We start from the raw sequence: 22,039 nt of genomic DNA, 5'->3' as shown, positions 1-22,039 counted from the left end.
TTTTTAAAACCCTTTTTGTAGTTGCGTCATGGTTGGTCAATTCGTATTGTTTTGCACGTAGGTATACAGAGTTTCGACTGACGAATTATTACGAACTCACTCTCAGGTAATAAAGTCAAAAAAATTAGTTCATTCCCGACTCAACCATAATGTAACCTTTTTTTGACATAATAATCTCTCTTAACTCTTTTCCCGCATCTGCGGGAGAAAAGTAGCATTTTTCTCCCTCATTTGCGGGAAATATGAGATCATATCTTCCGCAAATTGATGTGTAACATCTTAGCTCTTAGTATGTGGCATTTGGTGGGACTAATTTTATGAACGCAACGGAAATGTGTAACAGGAAGTTGAGAGAAGCGCGCGCTATTCGATGTATTCAATTTACTGCAATATGATTCTTCGGTGCTAGCGAACATGGCACAGACCAACATTTTCATAACGTTTGAGAAGAGTGAGAAAGAGAACGAAGAAACAGCTGTCAACCGTTTGTTCTGAGTTTGGAACAGCACGACGCATTGCCGTGCACGACTCTAATATTTTCACGAAAAACTTGCACCGAATTCTTCTGATTTTCTCTCTTCCATTCTGAACTATATCTCTCCACATTATAATTGATTATTATCATTTGAACTGTTAATGCTGCAAATATAAAATAAATGCCAGACAATTATTTTTTTGTGTTTGCAAGATTTTTTCGAATTTTATTTTATTATTAACAAGTATATTTATTGAGTGAAATTTTTTTACTCTTCCTAGACACATCACGACATGCAGCCTTGGAGCCGTTCCCACACTTTGACTTCCGCCGACCTACATCCATGCACTACTTATACGCGTTATTTGGATTTTCTCTTCTTATCTTTTCAAGTCAATAATGTGGCCAGAATTGAGTCAAAAATAAAGTCCTACATGTAACAGAAAAATAATCTTTGACTTTATTCCCTTGTTACATAATGTACTGTTCCTGAACTGCGGAGAGTTTCTGTACAGATGAGTGCCGCTTCTGAAATATTTGTACCTAGTATTAGAAGCGGTGGTACGAAACCTTTCGGTCTGTAAAATCCTGGTAATTTATACAATCCTAAAAAATGCCTGTGAAGTCTTGCTTGCTTTTGAGAATTCTAACCACCCTGAATTCCACGCCTGTTATTATTAGGATGTGAAAAAAGTCAATTTATTTTTCTTTGGCTGGCAGGTAGAGATCAATCTACAGATTTCGTAATTCCGCTTTTGTTATTCCTATCGATCGGCTCCACCTTCGTAAGCTGGTAACTTTTGCTGGTATACCTATACGTACGGTGAAACAGTTAACTCCTCTCTCCCTTCGCGATGGTTTATTATTAAAAACGGATCAAGTATCTGCTTTTATATTCACGAAAAGAACTCCGCTCTGACTCTTTCAAGCGGAGTTTTTTCCCTGCAACGAGCACAGCAACACAGTTACGTAGAGCATAATTTCAATAAAAAATGACTGGGCTCAACTGTCAGCCAGCCAAAAGAAACAAAAATCAATAAGGCACAGCGGAGGTAACTGACAATAAGGTAAACAAAACGCCGAAACGTTGCTGTCAATTATCGTCCGTGCCTGTCTAATTTTGTGATCCGAGGCTTGATACTTGGTCAGTCTTACTTCTGTTCGGTACGGAGAGCCCGGAAACAACCCAGCAACCCTCTCATCCTTTCGACCCATCTCAACGTTGCGACTTTCTTTCTTCGGTCGGAAAGAATTGAAGACTCGGATTTCCCTCCCACGAGGCAGATCAGGTGGACCGTGTACCTATCCCTGGGTGCTGAACGAAAAGCTTTAGTCGTCTACGTCGAGGTTCGGTTGGTCGGGTTCGATTTTAGAAAAGTATGTGGCGGGTGATCCTTTTCCCACCTACGTGCCGCATCGAATAATGGATGAAACAAAGGCCCTCGAAATGTCAACCGAATATCGAGGAGCGGCTCTGCGCGCTCTTCATTGCGTATGGGCAAAGTGAAACACGGAATATAGTTGATATTATGTACCCTGGGAAGCGGTTCCCTCGGGTGAATGAAAGATATATAGACTTGAAGCGAAATTCACTTTGCTTTCCATCTCGACTACCAATGTAACCGAGTTAATATTGGAAAGATAGTACAGGGCTCATCGAACTTTAATTCTTCAACTCGCATCATAAGCGCGAATAACTCTGCGAATGAGGTCAATGAGTCTATAAAAACCGCAGCGTAGGTCGATACACCGTTTCGATATGATGAAATTGGTGATGTGGGAAACGATGACGAAACGAGGTGTCTACATTTTATACGATTCTAAGGTACCCAGGGATACCCAAGAATCGGAGTATTTTATGCACAGGTAATAGAAAATAAGTATATCGATCTGTATACCTGTACATGGGCATGTATACATGTATATGTATACAGTAAGTGCGAAAGAAGAGAAGTAAATGAAATGAGGAAAGAAAGCTAAAGTGGAATGAAAAAAGAAGGAAATAGAGAGGGAAAAAACCTAAACCCGGAGAGATTCCACGATTTCTCGGATGGTGCACCGGGAACTGTAAAATGTGATTGGTCGTAAAATTGCGAGTCTAAAGTGGAGCGGACAGTAAACGGGCCGGGATTATCGCGTTTTTCGAAACCTATATAACATCTACTATGGAATAATAGTATTCTCTCGTCGTCACGGAGGAAACTTGAACCAGTTCAAAGCCCAACAGCGACTTGAGCTCAACGACGCATTAATTAGAACGATTTAATTCAACGACTCTCAATTACCGGCTCGTTTTCAGCTCCGACAATTTGTTCCCCTACGCGGGATCCTCGATGGATCCAAAACGCGAAGATCCCCGACGCTCAGGCCTCGATATCAGTCCGTACAAATATCCCATGGGAAGTAACCCTGCAGTGGTCCAAGTTGGCGATCATTGATAAATGCACCTCTAGGGTAGCTGCGATCAGGAACTGACGTGTGAGCGCACCGTTAAGCGTTCATCAATAAAGGAAGTGGAAACCAGCCCTCGGGAGCCAGAAATCGGTTTAATGGGGTGGGCCGAAGCAAGGGTGGAAAAGGAAAGATCAACGAGCCGACGAGCTTGTTGCCAGTGGCAAGGGCTACCGCGGGGTGAGATTTAATAAAAGATTGGTCACCGCGATTCCAGGTCAGAACGTGTCCTCCGGTGCTGCGGGATCTCTGACCCCCGACGACGCCACGGGCATCCTCTGTTCCAGGATTAACGAAGATTTTTGCGGGGATTGTCTCCTGGCCATCCGAAATTCCGATAAAGCCTTTCAATTAGCCTCGGGTCAACCTGGCCCAGGAAACTTGTCCGACGACGAAACCGATGCGTCGAGTTAAAGCACACGGTTGAATTTACAGTAAAAGTATTCCCACCGATAGAAATAACGAGTAAAATACCCGGCGAAAAGAATCAGCCATCAATGTGCCGGAGGTGAACGAGTAAAGTGGGATATCGAAATTACGTTCCCTTGGCATTGTATGCGTTCGTTTTATTTTACATTAGAGCCAATTTTGTCAGTGACTCAACTGTTTCAAATACAGCTTTCAGCGGGGGAAGGAGAGGAAAAACGCCGCGGCGAAATCTTTTCTATTATAGTTGGCCAAACTTTCCTCGTAATATCACTACGAAAATTTCATTAGCGGTCGTTAACTGGCCGTCTTTCACGAGATAATGGAGACTCTCCGATAGTCGGGAAAGATTGTAACAACGGGACTACCGGCCGCATCTGTTTGCTTGTTTCTGACCTTTGAATTAGCCACGACTGGTTTACCAGACGTAGCCAAGATTTTGTTCTATACCGGAAACGATAAATTCACAGTTCGACTATCAACGTCATCGACGTCGAAGGCGTTGCCAACGCTTCCATCATACGTTTAGTCGATAAAAGCGTAAGGAAAGAGATACGATGAAACAAACTGAATGCGATTATGACCCGTCTGGTTTTCATTCGAATAAATCATAGCGGAAATTAGCCAAATAAGTAAATAACGATAACTCAAGAAGGAAGGGTGGGAGGAAGAATAAAGAAGATCTCGGAATCCGTATTTGAGGTGAACAATTGAGAAGTCATTGTGTAAAGCGGGTGTTTTAATCTTCTACCAAATATTCCATTAATCACAAATCAAATTAATTCACTGACAATCTCAATTTCTCATTCGGTATCGCGAACGAACCGAATCCTCGTGCTGAGGTGGTTCAATCCTTAACAATATCATTTGAATCTTGGGGTGGATTGTGCGTGAAAATGATGCTAGGAAGAAAAAAATTCATGAAAGATTCAAGATTCCGCCAATATTCAAACGTACCTCACAGTAAACAGCTGCGTTTTTAACTTTAGAGATCAATAATTTCAAGCCCACATTCGACGAAGCCAAGTTTTGTCCCTGAGGGGTTCAATCATCTGATATATTCGAAATGATCGGAGTGACTGAAATCTGAGTAATGAATTGTATGCAATTGGAAAGCAAGACATCACGAATTGCGTGCAAATTAGCTAATTTTACCTCCACAAATGTAGTTAGTTTTGTGATAATAAGATGATTGGCGGTAATAAGGCACAAATTAACAACAATGACGCAGTAAGTTATGCAATTTCAACAGTGTATGTACGATCTCACGTCTTGCACTCAACATGCTCCTAATTTGTGTCGTTATACTCCGCAATAATCTCAGTCAAAATGTGGTATCATATGTTGTAATGTACTTGCTGCTTATTTGTGCTCCTTTTACGACAATCGGTTCGTTAATGGTAACGTAACAGTGATTTGCACACAATCGTTATCCGTCAAAATACCGTAAGTCACGAGCTCCCGTCAATGCTATCTGCCATGGGTAGTTCAGCAAATGGTATAAGCTACCAGCGCACGGTTTATCTTGGAAAAAATTTCGCTCCACATATCTTTTCGGAGGGAGCCCCTCGCGACACGCTCCAACGACAGCAAATATGTCTGGCAGATGCACTCTCGAGTTCGCCACGTACGTACGGGGGAGGGAGAGCGACAGGCGACAAACGGTGAACGACAAGGAACAAGCGACGGGAATTTCGCATACTCGCCCAGCGCGCGAAGCCGTGAGCAGCCTTCGCCAAGCTCGAAACTCAAACAGCGTCCTCTGAATCTAGTGACGAAGCTAACGTCGCGGGCTGAAATCGGAAACGCCAAAAGCTCGATCCCGGATATGAATGATGAAGCGTTCCCGAGCTCGAGTTTCCCCCTAGAAAAAGTGCTGCTTCGTGCGTAGACTTTTCGCAGAAAAGTCGGTTCGCGCAAATTTGCTGAGAGTATAAACTGTCGTAAGTTACACGCGGAGATAGTGAGTCTGTCGACTCGACCTTTAACCCCTTTGTCTTCGCCCAGCATTTGCTACTTCCTCATAGCCACTTTGACTAATTTACCGACGACTACGAGTTGTTCACGGAAGTACCCCGACTCATTTTCACCATAAACTTTCCGCCATCCAATGTTTTCGTTGTATACAAATGTTTACGGCCCACTATAACAGTTTGTGCAGAATATCTCTTCCGACGTTGGGCGTGCAATAAAAGGTACCATTTTCACACAGTATATTTCCGACCCTTTCGATTGTCACCCGGTATCTTGAAGGACTGGTAAAACTTTGTTGATTTAGATTCCGAGAAACGCCACGTATTCCAAACTCGTCAATAACAGCGTAACCCTTCAAATCGGAGGTTGAAGTTTCGATAAAAATAGTGTCGATAAAACAAATGTAAGTTGATTTACTTGTTTTTATTTTTCAAGTAAAACTCACTTCAACGGATGGATGGTCCCTCGATAGTTCAATAACTTTTAGGAATATCTTACACGTTCACTTTTTCTATGAACAGAAATATTTCAGCATAAATTACGAAACAGCTCGGAGTTCGGTTTACAAAGTTTGTATGACCACAAACTGCAGCTGACGTGCCTCGAGGCAGTTTGCGTTTCTCGCGCCTCTGCAGGAGGCTGAAATACGCCGTGGCCGTGGGGCCGAGTAATCATTAATTCCCCCAGAAAAATCGTTAAAATGTACCCTCGTCCTCCGTGAGACTGAATCGTGTTATCTTCTCAGCAAATTCGACAAGACGTTTTTCATCTTTTTACTCTCCACCTTTTGGAATATTTTCTGCCCTGAGAGATTTAGCCCGCGCTCTGAAAGCTCACGGGGTGCGCAGATTCTCCGTGCAATCTTCGCGTACTATATGTATATATATATATATATGTATATACATCAAGTTGCTGTATTGTAGACGAGTTATGTAACAGAGCTTTGTATGTATGTACGTACGTAGGTACCTATGTACGATGCCTCCGAGTTACGGCCGGGGTGCAGAACGTGCATAATGAAAGAGTGATAATCTCGAAATCGCTGTAGTCTGTATTGGTAAAGCGTATAGTCTGCGACCGGAGCTCATAAAAATTGGCAAAAATCTCTGCCGATCCCAGAAGGGGATGAGAGAGTGGTTTGTACATTTATCAAAAGCGTCATTCATTGTGAAAAAGTTGCCGACGCCGTACACCAGAGTGTGGCGGAGGAAGGCACTTGAATCCTGATGGCACGTAAGTGTGGACGCCGGGAGGAGAGTGAGAGGTATATTGAGAAGGGAGGAAGAGAGGGAGGGGGGGGGGGGGGGTGGCAGGCAGACTAATCGCGTCTAATGAGCCGCATCCCGTCGTCGGAGATTAAACCCAGCCGTTACCTGTAACTAAGTGGCTGCGTCATCGTTACCGCGGCTCAAAAATTTCACCACCACCGTTGCTAATAATCTCTCCGCAGAGCTTGAACCCCGGGCTTTGTGCCGTGCCGAGTCGTGCAGGGGTCGGCGCTTAGACGGTAAACCGTTTGCTCGATGTCCCCGTTGCACCAAGATTTCACCCTGTGTATTCCGCCGTCTGCGTGGGTGAGTGAAGTGTGGATCAACGCCCTACGGGGGAGGCTGGGGGGTGAGGTAGGCGGTTACGGCAAAGGGGGATGTAAATCGGGCGTCGAGACGCAAAGGACAACCTGGACCTACCCTCCTCTCGTCCTATCGGCAGAATCAGCACTTCTCTTTCGACGGCATACCCACGTAGCTTACCTACCTATACTACTGTACAACGGCGACGGGCGCCGCGGCGCAGCTGCAGCGTGCGAGGAAAAGACACTCGCGGTAGAAGGAGACGGCTGCACACCTGTGTGCGCACCGAAAGCAGCCTTCACTTGATGATGTACGACCTGCCAAAGCGTTTTCACTCGGTCTCGCTCGTTCGAGGGGCTTCTACACCCTCTGCCTCTTCGCGAGGAGAGGAAGGGTTTCCGCGTCTTGACGCAAAAGAGTGCGTATAGCAGGTGTAGACGCGAACGGAACGCGATTTTATGCACCTTTGCCAGTTTTCTTCAGTCAGCTCGCAGCTCCGTACCTGCAGGCGGTAGAAGGTGTAGAGAAAGCATAAAGATCGAGATTCGTAGCGGCTGTCACGCAAGGAGAATAAAACTGATCGCTGTAGCCATTCAAAGTATCGAAGCGATGTAGCATTGGTGAATTCTGTAATAATTGGAGATGAAACATTTTTTCACAACTTTATCCTCGGGCGAACTTTTGCTACCGTTTATACGATTGAACAGCTCAAAACTCTCACGAGACAAAATGAACCGATTATCGTGTCGCGCGTTTTACGTCTAGAACTCCTTCCGGCAGACGGTACGAGGGGTAGAAATAAAAGTCCTATAATCATTTTCGCTCCGCGTTTACCTGCTACCGACGAAGCATTATGCGACTGACTGCGCGTATTTTCTTTTACTGTTTCAACTCCGTTCATTCGTTCATATATTCTTTTCTTTTTACTTTGTTTTCAGGAGAAATAACCAAAATGAATTACACAATGTGAGAATAAAGAACATAAATTTAAGGTGTATCATGTCAGGTGTGATCCTGTACATGCATTAGGATATTGGTAATGAATAATGAAGAACGTTTAGTCGAAATCCGGTCAGGTATATAAATATGTTTAATTGTTGGGCAAACGAACATGTTCGCGTTTGCGACGTTTCGCCCGGGCCCCGCCGACCATCATCAGGAAAATTTGACGACCTGTGCCTGCTTAGGTGTTGTTAGTTCGGCATTTTGGACGGAAGTGACGTCGCAAACGCGAACATGTTCGTTTGCCCAACAATTAAACATATTTATATACCTGACCGGATTTCGACTAGACCTTCTTCATTCTTCAATCTACCTCCTGGTCACTAATTTTTCACAAAGATATTGGTAATGTCAATGAAACGTGACATATATAATATTGGACGTGATTAAATGAATTTTAGTTTGACTCATACGTAAGTAAGAAATAGAAGTAAATCTACGGGGTGAGATTTCGTCACGGCCATGATTTAGCACCATGCAACGTTTGCGGAATATTGCGGGTCGGACAGTATGCGATTTTATGGAGCTTAATCGGTCGGGCGAAGTGTTGCGGCGATGTTTTCGATGTGTCGACTTACACAAGGGCCTGCCTTTTGATACGGTGCTTTTTTTGACTGATAAAAAGGAACGAGCTACATATACGAGCTAGGTTAAACGGCACCAGCTGTTGCGGTCAATGCAAATTTCTGCCATTCCTCCTCACAGAGCCGAGATATGAACCCTTTCAATTTGAATTCGTGCATACGCACACACACGCACTTTCATTATATACGTGTGAATGCCCTACAAGTTGACGAGGCTCCGAGGACACGAGCACTTTATTCAGAAGCGTACGAGTATTTATTAGTGATAAATTGCTCCATTAAAATGAAGGAGTACGCGAACGTGATGAGGGCAGCTTTTTTCAATATGTGTTTCTACCACGCGTGATTTCAGCCTCACGATATTTCAGTTACTCATTTATTGTAGGTAGCGTAATTTTTTCACTCTCTTTTTTTCGCTAATGAAAGAACATTACCCCGAATGACTATAGCGCCTGTAGTACTGGCATTCGGTTCAAGCTATTCTTGTCTAAGAACCGGAGCTATTTATGTACATGTATGAGAGAGACTGCAAACGCTCCGTATTTCAGCACGTTGGCCTGTCGATAAAAATCCTCCGCTTGAATGTGAATTTATATAAAATGAACAATCTTATTGCACACACAAGGCAGGATAGATCACACGAAGAACGTCATACGATGTGCACATATTAATGTGCGTTGAATATAGGAAAAATGGCTTATAATAGCTGCAATAAGGTTTCGTCCGACTAACAAAAAAAAATGGGTGCGTGTACTTATGTACGCGCGTGAGAAGTTATACTTCTTTGGCATCATTGAATAATAAATATTCAACATTGATAATTTAATAATATTTAGTATTAATTATATTAAATAATGATATTTTAATTTATATCAATAAATAATACATACGGATAACTAACCTCAATTATATTGGAGCACTTGAAAAAGTATTTTAGCACAATTTTTTCACTAATATTCACAAATAATAAATAATATTAATCCAAATATTCGATTTAAATCACTACTGAATATATTTTATTGCCACATATATAATTCGCACTTGTATGAAAATAAAACACGTGTTGTGACTGTAAAAACTAAAACCATGTGGATAAATATTATAAATAAATATGAAAACAGTGATCAGAGGCGACAAGCGTACCAACATTAGCTTTTTTCGAGACTTAATGAATTCGGTTGAGTGGGCAACTTCATCCTGTTAATTTTGTGTTACAGTGATGCGCGCGCATCTTGAAATTTCACTCTCGAATTCGGTTGAGTGGGCAACTTCATCCTGTTAATTTTGTGTTACAGTGATGCGCGCGCATCTTGAAATTTCACTCTCATCAGTTTTTCATAACGCGCCTAAAGAAGTATAACTTCAAAAAATATCTACAGTTATATATATACAGCTTGAATAACATTTAGATACATGTTGCGACATATTTCCTTTTCTATTGTTCAGAACGCTACAGGGACTATACAGACAAATCGACTTTGCATTGTATTAATTGGAGGACGAAACTATAGATGTTGAATGAGACAAATAAAACACAATTACGCAACTCGGCAGAGAAAACGTATCTAGACAAAAGTAGGGTCAGGAATAGTGAAAGGGAACCGAAGGTTGGGATGATGGGAAGGGAGATGGGAGTGGATTACCTAGTTTATGACGTCATATAGCCTGACGTCGAGATATGAATACGAAGCGCGTCGCCTCACCTACATGCATAATATATAACCTATGAACGTGGCTATATTACTGTCGAGTGGGCGATGGCGGCGGAGAGGATTCGGGGGCGGCGAAGGAGATGCGCCGATCCTCGGGACTGACGACGACGTTGTCGCGGGATCAGTAGTCTAGTGGTGACTGTCCTTGGAAGTGGGTTATGCCAATTCCCTGCGGCGGCGGCGTCGGCGTACCTAATTAGTTTGCTAATTATAAGTACAATTCCTTCGTCAGGACCATGCAGCAACGGCAGTACGAAGATCGGGTTGGATTAATGCGAGAGAGTCGCCCTCGACGCGTCGGTGCAGCGGATAAGAAAAGAAAAATAATTCTCCTCGCAGATGAAACGCGGAAAATTACTTAACCGTGGAATCGTATTAGGTGCATAAATTGTATACACATGCCTGAAGTCATAAGTATACGTATACTTCGGTTGTAGAATAAACGCAACAGCGGAAACTTGTTACGGTGAACTGCAGCAACGCTCGAGACACGTGCGGAAGAGTAGATTGATACTTTCTACTGCCGTTTGCACGGATATTTATATATAGGTGTATAAATGTATTATACGATGCATTTTCCGATCTTTTTACAACGCGAAGGTATTACGATAACCGACGATACGTATACCTCATAGTCTTAGCTTGCGTAACGTATCTCTTGTCGTTGTAATATGCGAATATCCTTGTACGATAGATAGAGAAGAGTGCTCGTTTAATGGAAAAAGATCCTGCTGTGCGGGATTTGGATTCGACGTGCTTCATTTCGTATGTAGCCGTAGTTTACCTTTTTCCACGATTTCTTTTTATCACGATTTAAATTTGAATATACACGTCATATTGCGCACTTCCCTTGAATGACATGTCGAATAATACGTCCGTTTCTTGTCTTCGATGTATTCGTTGCAAATGATTCGTTGCAACATGATTCGGGAGACGCGGATAGACGGTCGACGGTTTCTTGCGACGAATTTATCGTAAGCCTACAGGGTCGCATTTTCTTCGTTTTTTAATTAACAATCACCTGGACTAAAAAACTTTTTGCGTAAGTTCCAAAGAAGTGGTGAAAAATTGATGTGTGTCGAATTGAAAACGTAAATTCTCTCGCGGCGGGAAATATAAATTCTCGTGGGGTGTTTTTTCTTCGGGAGTTAAATTATGAGTTCCATGATTTAAACCGAGAAGTCCAGTCAGATTCGAAAAGTCGACAAGAGTGCCGGAGAGATGATAACCGAATACCGTTAAACAGAAAATAATTTCTAAAATATCATCACCGCTACATTTAGCGAGCAATTTGAAATCTTCCTCCTTGGAATTATTGCGTACTTACACCTGCTCGTTGCACTGAATGTTAGACAATACCTATACATATGCATACATATTACATATGCATATAAGATACGTACAATCCATACCTATTACGTACGTATAGGGATTATATAACTAGGTGTAATAACATGCATGTTACGTAAGTGTGAGACGAGTATGCGACACCCACACAAACGACCGTGCCATCTATACCGGACGGATACCTTACTACACGTACACTTGGGTGTGCACATGGTGCTCGATACGAGTATAACGGGTGGCTGGGGGGGTGGTGGCGGGGCAGGGGGAAAAGGGTACAGTCAACGAGGAGACCCTGGGGAAACGTTTACTGCCAAGTTAACGGCTAATCCCAGTTATAGTTACAGTCATTAGGTTATGCTTAAACCGACGTTATTGCTTGCATTAGTTACCAGTGGTGCTTATATAACAGTCGATTTCGCTTCCAGCTTAACTAGCTATTTAAGCAGATTTCATTTATACCCCATAACCACCATACCCGAAGCTGCCCCCTATACATGCACTCGCGCGCTGATCGTCCCATGGTTACGCGACACGTAATCGTGGACCTCGCTTCGGATCTGACGTTGTGAGGCGGCTTCTATACTTCTAAAGTCTCACGCGCTCGCAATTGCAGGATCAACGTGTGCACCTGCCTATATCTACGTTTAATGATTATACGGAATTTATTTATTGCAGGGTTCGAATTAGACTAAAAATTATTGGACGTCGTTGACTCGCGGTCGAGTTGAAATGGCGACAAATCAGCTTAACGATCGTTTGAGGATCGGTAGGGTATTCATTATATACATATTACGCGTTCCTGGAAGCTGAATAGAGAATTTCCAAGTGCCTATTCAGACATCGGTAGAACTGGAAACCCCTTATTGAGCACGACGTTGCCTGTTCGAGTTTGACTTTTTTTTCATCATGCCTGAATTGGGATTTTCACCCCCTTAGAAGTATATAAAATTGCGAATATAAACACAACGTTTTAGCATGCATTTGCGACGTTTGTTAAGAGCGGGACGTTCCTCGGCGTTTAGCGAACAGAATAAAAGAATCCCGGGACTTGACCCTGCGGCGTGCTTTTCTGCATGTAATTTAAATAAATAACGACCGACTCAGCAGCAATCACGGGTCGTGTTGCTCGGTGCTCGTGAACAAAACATCGCCTCTCACCTCTCGAGGAGCCCGATGTGTATGTGTTTAGTATATATGCGCCGTCTTTAGAATATCGCGAAGATTCGCGTTATGCAAATTCTGTTCATAAGTCAGCCAATTTCAACGGAAAGCAACCTATAAAATCCGTGTAGGATAGATCAGCGCTTGCAGCAGGAACGGCCCGGCGATACGTACAAGATTCTACGTGAAATATATAACATATATACATCATGTTACAGCGTTCACCCGGATTAAAGCTTAACGTATATAGATACGTATATGCATACAAATGTACAGATCGATGCAGCTATAATACATTATACCTGCCTGTAAATTGTATCGTAATAATTTTTTTACCATACGATAGTGAAGGCGAGGATGGTATGCGAGAAAAATCCGCTCGCGTGTAATGAGTTGATATTTAAACATGCCTTGCATACGTATATTTTTGTACTGCTTATACCCAATCGGGTAGAATTTGCACAGAAATGATTTTAAGTTTCAATGTAATAATTCGAATTATTATTCGCCGGACTGCAGTCTATGATTAATGCATTAAAAACTGAAAACGAAGAGGAAATACATCCCGCGTAGGTAACTCGAGATTCCAAGTAACTCTTCTCGTCGAGATAATTTAAACTTTCTCAAGCATTAATTAGTTCACACCTCGCGCGTCGCGTCATGAATACGTATACACATTATAACCGTAAACGTGTATACATGCATTAATGCGAAGAACTTGAATTCTTCTGTAATATCGAAGTTTCCGAGTTGTTAGCAGTCGGCGAGGTAAACAAAGTGACTGGACTCGCCCACAGCTGCAGTCACTGCCTGAGAATCGTCAAGTAGTAAGGATCAACGGTAGCCCCGTCTCACAAACCGCGGCGAATAGAAGCTTGAAGAATAGCGAGAATGGAGAATCGGAAATGAAAAACAAACATGGAACCGATGCCTCGGATACGGATTGTTTTTTCAGCTACTTGAAACGCGGCAACAGTTGGTGTCTTTGTTTATTTATTTATTTTTTTTCTTTCTTTCCTTCCTTTACTTTCCGTACCTCTCTTCCGATAAAGAAAACAACGCTGCTGATTTCTCTGCCATATAACCTCCCGAGAGATTCTCAGTTTACAAGAGTAAATATAACGTACACAGCGGCTTTCGTAGGTGCAGATTGTAACTAAAATTGTTCGAAAATTATTACGACTGAAAAACAGACGCTTTGCTATATAAACGTGAAATTCTGCGGAAGAAGCTGGTGATAATATTCTTATCATAGGTGCATTCGTTATCACCCGAAACACTTCACCGATACATAATTCAATTCCGGGGTGAAATTCGATTTCATTTCAGTTTTATTTTTGCATTCATAATACACGACGCATCCGCGTTTTCGTCGGCAACGGCACTCGATTGGCTTTTATACGTGGCCGTCGCGGGATAAAATCGTCCGAAAAAGGGGTGACAATAAAAAAAACAACCCCACGCAGTGTCGAAAAACAAAAATGTACATATCACTGAAACTGGCAAAAATAAAAGTATTGAAAAACATGTAATTGCGGGCGTTCAATTAAAACGCGAGTTATTTGTACTTTTGCACTATCTGCAGTGTTTGTGATGGGTCACGAATCCTATTAAAGAATTGAACTTCGTTCACTGCACGCTGTACAATTATTATTTTACTCTCCGCCGACTGTGCCTTTTGGCTGGCCGTTTATTTGTTCAATAAATAAAAATTTTCCAATATTTTTTACCAACATACATGACGGTTTTTCACAAAATATAAAAATTGAAATTGCTATACCTATAATTGTATACGTATATGAACGACAAAGTTCCGTTGCTGCATTAATTAGAAAATATGTTTCAATTTCAGCAAAAGACTTTGCAACCAGATTTTAAGTGTGGTATATGAAATCTTCTGGCTAGATCTACAAATTCATGACTGAAAGATTGGAAAAATATCGATGTCTCTGCGTTAATAATTTTCTTTTCAATTGGAATACGTTTATAATCTTTCGAAAAAAATCTCAGTCTCGTTCTTCGCGAGTTTCGAAATCAGTGGTATATGTGAAACTCTAGACAACGAGCGAAATATCGGTGGCAGCTAAAAGTACATGACGTGATCGAAATACTTCCGGCTCTGGCTTGAACATCGTTATCCCTAACGTTTTCAATTTTATTGTCTGCACTTTCTGTTCCTACTATTGGGATATTCAACGTAATCCGAAAGGTAGATAGGTACTCGTATTTCTGCAGGGTGCAGGATAATCTACGCTGTCGGTCGAATCGAGTGGATTTCCCGTAAATAGAGGTACATAGGTATTAAATATTAGTGCCGGATTTAGTTCGGTGGCCAAATTCGAACGTATAATGGATGCGAGAGCACGCACTCCGGTATCGCGCTAATTCTATTCCCGGGCACACGTACACTGTGAAAAAATAAAAAATGAAAAATAAAAAATTCACGATCCTGACTATAATTTCATATGGCAGCTGCTGCTGGGAAAATCGTTATCTGCATGTACACGACCGAAAATGGATTGACAGCACAAGAGCTGGTGACGTCATCGAATAATAAAATTCAACTTACGTATTATACGTAGAATCCGGTCTGGGAGTAACGACGCGCCCCACTCGCAAAATTCTTCTTTTTCATCGAACTCGTACGTTCAATCGTATTTTTGATTGGAATTTTCGACACCACATATCAGTTGATGTAGAAAATCAAAAACCATATTCAATCGAAAATATTAACATGCACCAGGTGATGTAGCTGGTAGATCTGTAAGTTGTATCTACTTCAGGGTCGGCGAAAACTTTGCAAAGTTAACTTTAAGCTCGTTTTCGTTAAGGGGTGAACCGAGACTGATATAGTCTCTAGCTTAAAAACAAAGTGTAAGTGACTCCGGATTGATGAAAGCCGGCGAGAAGAAAGTGCCTACGTTGCGTCGCGTCGCGACGACGTCCCGCCTTCGAAATTGCAAATTATCTCGCGCATAAATACCGCGGCGTTTTATACAACGTAAGCCATTAACTCGATCAGGATTCAACGATAAAGAGAAATTTTCACCGATGACAATCTCTTGGAGAGAAGATTGATCGCGTACACGAGAAGCGTGTTTCATTCGATGCTCTAATCGATCAACCGGAAGGAGTTCGTCCAACAAGGTTTCCGATTCAGCCTTTTAACTACATTGCCTCGTGAGTGGTTGCTTAGAAAAACTTTTTCACGAGTGATTAAGCCCTTTTGCAACACCGTCGCCTTTCCCTGAGATTTATCCCAATTATATAAGAACGGAATAATGAAATAAAACATAATATAAAGTTATAGACTCCGTTGTCGACAGCGACAAAAACACTCTACGGCAACTTGTTCATTTTGTTTTATTTTTTTTTTCTTTTCCACTTAGGAGTAGCATGTAGGTAAATTACGGACTTTGCTCTTCGACGAACGAGAACTAGATAAACCAGGCCAAGGGAACTTCTACTAAACTTTCCGATATTTTACATTACTATTTGACTTCGCGCTCAATCCATAACGACCGACGGCTGATCAAGCAACAAACAAACCTATTTTCTACACATCCTTATCACTCGTCGGTCCGAAAATAGTGGACCGTCTGTTCATGAATACTAAGACTGTTCAAAAGATACAGAGACAATGACTGAAGTTGAAAAAAAAAATCTGATCTGGTGTTTCGCGTCGAAACGCCGATATGGATGGACTTGGTTCGCTTTTGAAGAAAATAAAGATTGCGAAATATTTTACGACAATAATTCAAAGCTACAGTAACTTGAGATAAATAAAGCTAGTACCGGTTTGAATTTTGAAAGTTACAATTTCATTTTATTTCGCATATCTTGTCCAAGTGTTCGGTGATTCCTTTTTCGAATGTTGTACGATTTCATATAGGTTACACAAATCTAGATCTTGTAATGAATCCCAGTTGAAAATGTATTGTAATCAGCTTCTAGAGTGACAGGCTTGATCGAAGTTTATGTCAAGTATCTTGACTTCGGTTAATTTTCTGATCAAACGAATCGCCTGCTTAATCTGCAAAAATACGCTCGCTCAGTCGTCGTAATTGCAAGCGGTCAATAAACCAGAAGAAAAATTAGCCGGTACCTTGTACGACTCTTGAAACCTGTTCCAACGTAAAACCAATAAAACATCAAAGTTACGGTGCAGAAAAATTTGAAAGAAAGGAAGAAAAATTTTCCTCGGATTTGTACATAGCTGCAATAAGCGTAAAATATTTAAAAATGACGTTTATAAAGACCATGGTCTGGGTATAGTGGGTATAGTGTCGAATTATCGAAACGATCTATGTATACTTATAGTTTGAGGAAATTTCAACTTGACTCGATATTTCGTGAAGCTTGCCTAGCGTAATGTTGAGGATCAACTTCTTCGTCATATCGCTCACATTGAGCTGTACATTAGAAAGAGTAGATAATAATATAGAAGGTTGAAGTTGTTTTAAATAATAAATTAGAAGGCGTTGGTGGGCATGATTGACTTTATGGATGAAAAACCCACGCTTTCCAGAAATGCCCAAGTTGAGATTAGTAGAATATGATCCCCTGGTATCCAAGCAGGTCTGGAATCGATTAATATAAAGTAACTCTCCCCCTTCATCCGAGGACGTTAACGATGCTTAACGCGTACGGCGAAAAGGGCGTCGGAAAAGCGCTGGTACCTACATATATATACATCTCTATACAAGAATGGGATCTTAATTCAGAGTGGATTCCCGTGAAATGTGAGGATTAGGTGAAACGGTGATCGGATATCTCGTGTATATGTCGTAGACAGAACAATTTCGACCTGTCGACAGGCGTCCGTTACGCCGCAGACTAGACAATGATATTCATTAATGATTCAGATCCGTCTAGCGGTTCGTTTGCCGATTGACACAGACAAGTTACGCATGCGGGCCGCAATCCATCCTGATACCCATTCCTACAATGGATTTCGCATGAACCCAGTCAAATCCCGCAAAGCTCTGCCTCCGACTGTTCTGCAATACTGATTCGCTTTGTTTTCGGCGACCTCTGTGACCTAATTTTTCCCTAAGTTGAAGTCATTTTCAACCGGTGGAATGAAAAAATTTGCCAATGCAAGGTGAGTAAATAGAATGTTATCCGTTTTTCACGATTCAGACGTACGAGGCTTAATTGTGAAGTTGCATCGACCAATATGGGAAAAAAGGTGTATAAGTTAAGGAGTATAATATGCAGTCCATAAATATATAATGTCAATTCGCGTATCTCGCGCAAATACATTAGCCTACTTTTGAGAAATCGTAGATCATGAGAGACCTATGATAAGTAGACTTCGGCAAAATTACGGCACGGAATAAAACTTTGTACGAACTACAGCGAAGTAGGAAGGTAGGTAAAATTTTTAGTCCAGACGAATAATATTCAAATTTTACCGTTGCTCTTTGTGTATTCTTAGATGCGTCATAGCCACGGGTTATAAAGGCTCGGAACGCGGGAAAAGCCCCCCGGGTACAGTTATTACACGAGCTAATACGCGCTGCGGAGCAAGTTGGCGAGCACAGCTATTTTCCACCTTTGATAAGAAAACATGGGAAGGGGATAAAGGCTCGTGAATACGCGAAGCGGCGAGAGATTTCGAGTAAAAGTTCAGAAAGCTCTGCAGGTTTTCAAACGGGGAATCGCATGAAAGTGGCACGTTGACGCCGCAGAATTTTCCGCATATCGCGTTCCCGCGTGTACGTAATTAGAGGAACTCCGAGCTGCGTGATAAGAAAAAGAGATGAAACGAAAATTCACCGCTAATCACTCCCGGCATCCTCACGTGCGTTTACTGTTTACCGTAAAGTAGATACGTACCTTTTGCTTCAGACGTGTCTCGGCGTTCGGAGCTGCATGTTTCCTCAGGGAGGATGTAACGTTGGACGCAAATGGAATTCGGCTACGTTAAAGTTGGATAAATTCGTTGAGGCTGACGCGATAATCGGGCAGTTACAAGCATGTACTCGTGTGCCGTTACATCGGAAGGTAAACAAAACTACCGCCGCAGCTGCTGTACGCTGTGAGGGCCACGGCCACTAATATCTACCACAACACCTCGGAGTCGGTACACCAAACAAGACACACGACATGACGAGCGTTGCAGCGCTAGCCTTCCGGAAGTCTGAAATACACTCGGGTCGAGGTCGAGGACCAGGTTGCGCGAGGTGCTTCGACACCTCGTCCCCGCGACAATTCCGGAACAACTGAACCGCGCGGATCACGCCATGAGTTTATGCTGGCTCGGGGGCTGCAGGGTTGCGGGACGTTCAACAACCAGGCGGGGGTTAGACTACCGGCGTGTTGGGTGCCCGGCGCCCCGACGCTCAGGGCGCAAGCGCTTTCCGTACGCAGTTCCGGAGGCACTCGAGAATTTCGCGCATTGTACACGGTGTCTCTCGAATTAGCGCCCGACGACGCGTTACCGAGAATCAATCATTGATCAGCATTCGCGAAGAATTGCTACAGCCGCCTCGCGACCTTTGGGGTAAATTATGCGAAAAAATGCCTCGCAACTTGACAGCTTCGAGCTTATACTTGAGCGAAGTTCTCGCCGAACTTGGTTTGCTAATTAATCCATTAAATCCCTGGCGTACCGATCGTATCCGCTGAAGGGAGGGATTTTTGTTGGAAAGATTTATCACTTCCAACTAACAGAGGTTTGTTTAAACGCCATCGTAGATACTTTCAATTAACCGCTCCAGTTTCTCATGGAAATGAGATAAGTTTTTCGATTTTTATAATTACGGGAATAAAACTTTTCTTATTAAAACTGTGGTTTGAGCGCTCTGAAACAGGCTGATAAACGAGATGCCGATTTATCGAAAGAGATTGTACAGCACCTATCGCGGATTACAGCTATCATATTCTCTCACTGAGAAATGTTACAACATCTCTCCCGAACCCCCCGAACTCTCGGCCTTGGTTTTCGCTTCCCTTTTCCCGGCGGCTACCTTTGTCCTCCTCCTTTGTTCCGTGAGGGCTGCACCGTTTCGTGTGATCTTCCCTCGTCAAAAGGGCGCCGGAGACGAGCACCCGACCTTTTCGCGTAGCTAAACGTATCTCGAGCTTGTGGTCCTTACCTACCGGACAACGGTCAAATTGCCGCGATTAACCACGACTCTCTCCTTCCTTTTCCAAACATGGCGCGTTACTTCAATCCGGTTCGAGTGACGGATTAGAGAGAGTTGGATGTCGGATCACTCGCGAGAATAATACCTGCTTCGAGTGATTAAGGCGTCGTTTAAGTCTTTTAGAATCCAATCAGCGGAGGATCGGCCATCGGGATATCGGATTTCACGACTTTGGCAAAACGTTGAAAACTTTTCCATAGCCTTGTCACCGGCTTTGAAAATCTTCGCAGCTTCGAAATCATAATGCATATCAACATGTCACGGCCGGGTCGAATACGAATCGATATCGCCTACGTATGAGGCATCTACGTACTCGAGAAAGATACAATCGCATTTACGAACGAGCTGCTTCCAGCATCGTCCGCTGCACTGCCATAAAGGAATTTCAATAAATCAAGTCAAGAATTCGCGCATTCTCACGCTCTGCCTGACGCGAATGATACAAATATTTTATCGCCGCATATATTCCCCAAGAGCTGTTAGAGTAACGAGCAATGAACACCCGGCCACGAAAGACGTGCAAACTCTGCTCCATTTACTGCGGCATATTTGAATCGACGGTTAAATTAGGATTAAAAACATCAAATCTGTGTTCTGAACGATTTCATACTTCGACTGGCAACTCATAGTATTCGTGGATATTTTCTATACTGTTATCAAATACCATACAAATACGCGAATATTGAACTTAAAGAGAATATGAGGAGAAAAAAAACAATATCACGTTTAATAAACCTTCTAGCATAGCGCAAGACATTCACCACGTGCGGTAATTTCTACTGCAAGAACGTTGCAATTTCGTGGGATTAGAATAGAAGCATAATTCACGAGTCACGCTCCTTGCGTTGAAACTATCTTTGAATAAGGAATAACTTCACTCCTGCAATTGGCGAATTGGCAATTTGCTGTCCCAAACTATTAGGTAATATAATTAAGGACGTATTTTTTATTTGTGGCCCTTATGAAGCTCCAGCAATTACGCCAACCCCACTCTGTGCCTAGCACAATTCTTACGGTGCATCGACTCGTTGCATGTCATGCACCGTAACCGTACCTCTTGACATAGCATTTACCTTCAACTTTGAGATTGTAACTCATCTTACACGGCAGCACGCGCATAAAGCGTTCGCCTTTACATCCATGAATTACGAGGCGGTCAGAAGCCTACCCAAATGATCATTCGACGAACTAAATTTTCTCGACGATGGTACCGCTTTCGAGTAGTAAGTTAAAGAATGAAAATATCCCATGACGAGTAAGTATTTATTACATATTTTAATCTAGTCAGGTCCATGCTATTTCAGCAGGGATCAACCGATAAATATGATCAATTAGACATGCACCTAGTTTTAGTTGCGAAGAAATTGGTTTATCGGTAGTGTGTTCAGGATAATATTATACAGGTACAATTGTAATTCGTCGGTAGATCTGTATTCAAAGTTGACGCATGTACCGAGGAATCTCTCAACTCGGGTTCCGACAAGCACAGTAAAATAAAGCTAGCGTTGTTACGGGTATGAGGATCGATTTTACAAGAATAAGTAAAAAGTAGGAAAAGTTTTCCATCCCCGATATCTCGGCTGGGTTGTCTGTTCTCTAAAGGTGAAGATCTTCAGTCTCTGTCGTTACCATACATCGGCATATCGATAACCCAAATCGAAATCCTTACCACGGCGAATCATAAAAGTTATCCGGGTAAAACAAAATGACGACAGGAGATCGTGTCTAGCCATAAGTAGTGGTTTCAGATAGCAGAACTGTACTGGTACACGGTACGAGCTATATAAGCATAGTCACGCGAAGCCGTACATAATACCTAGGTAGATAGATAGACAGATACGTGTATATGTATGCCTACGGATATCCCTATACACGTGGAAGCAACAGAGTAGAGAGCAGTGGTAATACACATAGATATACCGCTAGTCCTGCACGAGGCTGTGAGAATGCAGAAACAGCGTGTTTGCAGTGAGACGACTGCTTTCTGGCGAATGTAGTGGTGCCATAGCTCTGTATCGTCGGTTTAGGTTCTCCTCACTAAGGCAGGATCACGTTTCTAGCCAAGTACAACCCGAACTGAACTGGGTGCTCGGTTGCATCGGCGCAAGGATAAGTCGAGTTACACCAGGAAATTATAAATAATAGTACAATTTTGTATAATCATGATTTCGCGAATAGGCTG

At 42.5% G+C, this 22,039-nt stretch overlaps 1 protein-coding gene across 1 annotated transcript in view; it reads right to left on the bottom strand.

The window, feature by feature from the left end:
* Window positions 1-18,979, bottom strand: part of LOC124179934 — a 115,305-nt gene extending 96,326 nt beyond the window's left edge. The window contains exon 1 of the mRNA XM_046564813.1: window positions 18,545-18,979. The gene's annotated coding sequence lies outside the window, so the exon portion shown is untranslated. The remainder of the gene's footprint in view (window positions 1-18,544) is intronic.
* Between the last annotated feature and the right edge of the window lie 3,060 nt (window positions 18,980-22,039).

The sequence above is a fragment of the Neodiprion fabricii genome, chromosome 4 (assembly GCF_021155785.1).
Source record: "Neodiprion fabricii isolate iyNeoFabr1 chromosome 4, iyNeoFabr1.1, whole genome shotgun sequence".
Lineage (NCBI taxonomy): Eukaryota > Metazoa > Arthropoda > Insecta > Hymenoptera > Diprionidae > Neodiprion > Neodiprion fabricii.
Note: the sequence above shows the minus strand (reverse complement) of the source record. Positions and strands in the feature narration are given on the sequence as shown.